The sequence below is a fragment of the Danio rerio genome, chromosome 10 (genome assembly GCF_052040795.2).
Source record: "Danio rerio strain M-AB ecotype USA chromosome 10, GRCz13ab, whole genome shotgun sequence".
In the NCBI taxonomy this organism is placed as follows: Eukaryota; Metazoa; Chordata; class Actinopteri; order Cypriniformes; family Danionidae; genus Danio; species Danio rerio.
Window position 1 is genome coordinate 2,464,001 of NC_141030.1, and position 6,000 is coordinate 2,470,000.

The window sequence follows — 6,000 nt, forward strand, 5'->3', positions numbered from 1 at the left end:
CCACCATCCTGAACTGTTGATACAAGGCAGGATGGATCCATGCTTTCATGTTGTTGATGCCAAATTCTGACCCGACTATTCGAATGTGGCAGCAGAAATGGAGACTCATCCCTGCTGAAAAATCCAGCTTAAACCAGCTTAAGCTGGTTGGCTGGTTTTAGCTGGTCGACCAGGCTGGTTTTAGAGGGGTTTTGGCCATTTCCAGACTGGTTTCCAGCCATTTCCAGCCTGGTCTTAGCTGGTCAGGCTAAGACCAGGCTGCAAATGGCTGGAAACCAGCCTGGAAATGGCCAAAACCCCTCTAAAACCAGGCTGGTCGGCCAGCTAAAACCAGCCAACCAGCCTAGGCTGGTTTAAGCTGGATTTTTCAGCTGGGATCAGAGCAGGCAACGTTTCTCCAATCTTCTATTGTCCAGTTTTGTTGAGCCTGTGTGAATTGTAGCCTCAGTTTCCTGTTCTTAGCTGACAGAAGCGGCACCCGGTGTGGTCTTCTGCTGCTGTAGCCCATCTGCTTCAAGGTTGGACGTGTTGAGTGTTCAGAGATGCTCTTCTGCAGACCTCGGTTGTAACGAGTGCTTATTTGAGTTACTGTTACCTTTCTATCAGCTGGAACCAGCCTGGCTGTTCATTCCGCTGTGGCAACTCTTGATAACTAAGGGACTAAACCAAATGAGTCAGTGAGTGTTCAAGATAAAAGTGACAACATTTTGCACTGTAGTCTTGTAGAGGTATGTAAACAGAACACTTCTTATAAAACCGTGCAACTAATGAGCTTTCAAGTGAGAAGGAGATTTGTAAAAAAAAAAAAAAAAAAAAAGGTTTCAGCATCGTCCACATGAAGCCAAAAATAAAAACAATATTGTCACACTGTGCACAAAAGTGCGAGTGGAGACTCTGACACAGTTTCAGAGAGCTGCCTCAGGTCACCCACTTGCCCAAAGTTTCAGGACTTCATTGGCACTCTTTTGGCTGGCATGACAGAAAAAGAGTTCATACTATACAGTTATTTAAACCAAGAATACAAAAGATTAAGTGATGCTCGGTTAAACATGAACAATTAGATCAGGGGTGGGCAACCTTGATCCTGGAGGGCCGGTGTCATGCATAGTTTAGCTCCAACACTAATCAAAAACACCTGAACAAGCTGATCAGTGTCTTCAAGATCACTAGAAATCTATAAGCAGGTGTGTTTGATTAGAGTTGGAGCTAAGCTGTGCAGGACACCGGCCCTCCAGGACCGAGTTTGCCCACCCCATAATTAGATGGACATTGTTTCCTAATGAAACCATGACAAAGAACAGGCACTTGTAAAGTTGGTTCTAAAAATAATTTTATTGAAAATTTGCACTTAATTTCTTCAGAATTTTCCTGTGATGACGTTCAAGAGTCTGGCTGAAGATCTCTACATACTTTTTTGTTTTTGATTTGTTGACAAAACAGTGGTATCCCAGCTGGCACAGGATGTCAACATGACATCAGATTGACGTTGTACCCCAACATTTTGGGACGTTGAATTTTGTTTTGAGTTATAAATTGGGATAGACCTTAGAATTCAACGTCAGGCTGACATCAATGCCCAACATTGGACAGGCATTGTATTTTGGTAACTTTCCAACGTAACCTAAAAAAAACAACCACATATCAATGTCTAATGATGTTGCAGCTTGATGCTGTGTCAGCGTTACCAATATGACGTCTATCAGATTTTAGGATTATTGTTGCTATACCTGACGAAAAAATGTCAGTATATGACGTCAATATGACATTGGTTTAAGATCTGGGCTTAACGTTGGATTTTGCTCACTTTCCAGCACAGCCTAAAATCAACCAACGTCATTACACATTGTTATTGGAAGTCAAAATAACATTGTATTAATGAATTTTGACATTGTGTGTCTACTGGGATAGATATCCCATGTCATCATACACAATAATACAGCCATCTATTATACAATCGCTCATCAGCTAGTAATTCAAGTCTTTGTGAAGGGTAAAATAAACAAAAATCAAAATACATTCTCCAAAAACTCCCATAGAGAGTTTCAGATGTACCAGAAATCTTCAGATTTCTGACACAAGTCGTGAGTCAGTTTTTCTACGGGTAAGAACATGGCAGTCGGATTCAACCACGTATTAAGGAATGTTAGGAGATGACCACAACAAAAGAATACATTTAATTGCTAGATAAGTACAAAGCTGTAACACAGATTCTTGTCCATGACTAAGGTGTAGACCAGTTCTACAATACAATAGAATTTTGGTGAACATTTTGCCCTATCTTGGAATTATCTTCGGAATTAACTGGTCCACACCTTAGATTAAGAGCTTTCCCCTAATTTTTTAACTAGTGAATTTTCGACTTTTGTGAAGTGTATCTTCACCAATGACAAGAATATACAACCAATCTCTGAAAATCATTAAAAAACAACTCAATTTCTGTTGTTTTAATCAAGCTCCTGGATAATAGGACAGAACATGTTGGTCTAACCTGACCCAGCAATGTCTATTTATTCCAGCATAATGGCCTGATTTTACCCTTTCAATTTTGCAATAATACTAGCTTATTTTCCCCTCATCATATAGAAATTGGTACTTCAAGACAAGGCTGTAATCATGTCTTGCGTTGGAGGGAGAAAAATTGATTTTATAAAGTATAATAAAGAATACAGGTGAAAATAATTCTGATTCTAGTTGAGAAATTCATTCATTCATTTTCTTGTCGGCTTAGTGCCTTTATTTATCCAGGGTCGCCACAGCAGAATGAACCACCAACTTATCCAGCACATTTTTTTTATGCAATTGATGTCCTTCCAGCTGCAACCCCTCTCTGGGAAACACCCACACACACATTTACACACACACTCATACACTACGGACAATTTAGCCTACCCAATTCACCTGTACCGCATGTCTTTGGACTGTGGGGGAAACCGGAGCACCCGGAGGAAACCCACGCGAACGCAGGGAGAACATGCAAACTCCACACAGAAACATTAACTGAGGCGAGGCTCGAACCAGCGACCCAGCAACCTTCTTGCTGTGAGGCGACAGCACTACCTACTGCGCCACTGCTTCGCCCTAGTTGAGAAACACTTATTTTTTTTATTTACTAATTGTTTTTTACCATTGTTTGTCTATATATATATATATATATATATATATATATATATATATATATATATATTTTCTGCTTTCAATGTCGTTAAAATGTCAGAAACACCAACAATTTGTTGTCTCCCCACATGGAGTTAGGAAATGGCAAAATGTGAGAAAATACAGTAGAGCAATTCCAGCGTTTTCGATGTGACATTTGCAGTAAAAACTCCAAACGTAAATACACAAAGAAAGTATATGTTAATGTAATATTAAAACATCTGTTTATATTCTCCAGAACAACTGACCACAGAGTTAAGGGACCAGAAAAATATCAATCTGTAAACAGGTTTTGAACTTTAAATGAGGGAAATAAACGTGCGTTATGGATGCGACCAAAAAAATCAGCGAGTTTACAGTATTCAACATACTTTTAAGACATTTTGTGAATTAAACTGCACAACCCAAAAGAAATACTGCTCATCGAAATGATAAAATATGTCTCTGTATAGAACAAAAACGATTGACTTTATTTTATTTGACATTTTTGCATTTATGGTGTCGTCCTTCCTCCAGCATGCAAAAGTAACTCCAATACTGATTCAGGAGTTTAAAAAGTTTCAATTCAGCATTTGATTTTGCCGCAACTGACAGTCTTGCGTGCACATTTCGCTCATCTAGGCGTGCACGTGCAGCAGGCATGCACACGCTAAGGGCAGATATGCGTGACCAGAGATGCGCAAAAGCCCAATCTGCGTTCAGGCCCGGATTGGCCAATCGGGAGGACCGGGATAATTCCCGGTGGGCCGGTTCGTTTTTTTGGCCGCGAGGGCCAGTGTCCCTAGCTCCAGAATCTGTTGCTCTCAGCAGTCTTTTTTTAAAAAGCAGCACACTTTTTAAATGAATTTATTTATTTACTTGACCACAGTCTTCTTATTCATTATTTTACCGCAATTTTTTTGCTCTTTTTATATATAACCAGCTTTCAGGTTAATGATAATATAACTTAGATGAGTCCCTTCTCATAATATGACTGTTGTGGTCCAGTGGTTAGCACGTTAGTATGTGATGTCACCGACCTGGGTTTGATCCTCGTCTGAGTATGTTTTTTTTTTTTTTTCATTTTTATTGTTACTTAAGACATATAATACTTTAAGGGTTGTTGAACATTTGAAGTTCTAAAGCAGCTGTTCTCTCAAAAAAAGACGTTATAGTGTAATTAGAAACTGAATTGGAAATGATCTTATTTTAATATAGTCAGTCGTGAACTGAGGTGGGCCGGTCTGAGGCTTGAAACTCCAGGGCTGAAAAGGAGTCCCACTCCGGCCCTGTCTGCATTTGTTGACTGACAGTTTGAGTTACTTATCGGAATTATGAGAGATGTCGGTCCGACTCTATTTAATTGGATGAACATTTTTTAGTTTTATGCCTTATCCAAAATATCAAAATACATATAAATACATTTAGATCATTTACTTTAATCATTACTGTTAGACTGTGAAGAGACCTTTAACCAGCACAACTAAACACGTTTCTGAAGACAATCACCTACTGCAGCTTTAAGCCAATTGTAATCATTTGTTTTGGTTCAGTTTGGAATTTCTCCGACCTTTGCAGAGCCCAGGGGATCAGACTGAGCGCTCCTACTTAGCCCCACCCTAACCCTCGGTCTGATCTTTGTGTTTCAGTTGAAATTACGTCAAACATCGAATACAAAGATGCACACTTCAAAGCACTTCCTGGGACATTTAAATGCTAAAGGAATGAAATGCAAGTTGCGGGTTATTCTGTTCATATAAGCATTCAAAGCCATGTGGGTCGCTGCACCTTTGATGACCATGAGCATCTGGTGTCATTTGTGGCACTTCATCGGCTTCAGTAAATGCAGCGGTTTATCGCATTAGCTGCGCTTGTGTTGCGTGAAAGCATCCCTCTTGAGACCGACAGGTGACCTGCATTACAGATCAATTCAAAGAACTCATTTCAAGAGCTAATAGATTGGCTTAAGGAATCATTTTTTAGCCTATTACATGTTAAGTGCAAACATGTTTCCAGGAGCCGACAGCATTAATGACTGGAGTAGGAGGGAGTGTAATTGTTGTTCCTTATGGAAAAATAGCCTTCAAAAGGTGCGTGCTTTTATTTAACACACACACATTCACATTGGCTCGTGGACAAACAAACAAACGCGGTGTGTGTAGGAGGCTCTGAGAGCGGCACGCTTCAAAAGCCTGGAGCTCACGGTCTGATGTTTCTACTTAAAGAGAGAGAAAGCGGAGGCTGCGGTCGCCTCATCTGCTCACCTGCCCACTGGAGACTCACATCAAGCTCTGGAAAAAAAAAAGCAGCAGAAGATGCTGGACTTTTCTGAGAGACACTGGAACACAGTGAAAAGAAGTGTATAGTTATAACATTCGTAGGGGTGTCACGCTTTCGATTTTTAATTGAAATTGATAGAAATTTATGCTCAATTTCGATTATCGAATCAAAAAATAGAATCGTCGATGCTGCCACACCCCCATGTCACGTCAGCTTGGCTTGCCAAGCGGGAAAAAAACAGGCTTGTTGAAGTGCTTGTTAAACTGCAGAAGCAGGAGACCCGTCGACAGAACTTAAACCCTCTCCTCTTTCAATGAAGTCGCCGGTGTGGAAGCATTTTGGATTTCCAGTGAGTTATGTTGACAACGTTCGTGTTGTCGACAAAAAAAAAACACAGTTTTGCAAGCTCTGCTATGTACGAATTACGTACGGTTTGTCCGATAGACAACACCGGCATCGCGATCCTCCGCCCGCCCCCGTTGCAAATCCGCTCACACACACACAGACACACAGACACACACACAGCCGCTCGAGACAGCAGGTCTAGGCAGTCAGAGGACTGCTTCAATCTTTCACTCACTTGTACTT

General features: G+C 40.6%; 1 protein-coding gene across 7 annotated transcripts in view; it reads left to right on the forward strand.

Annotated features, from left to right (window-relative positions):
• Positions 1–6,000, forward strand: part of cntnap3 (contactin associated protein family member 3) — a 231,396-nt gene that overhangs the window by 63,942 nt on the left and 161,454 nt on the right. The gene's annotated exons all lie outside the window — the stretch shown is intronic.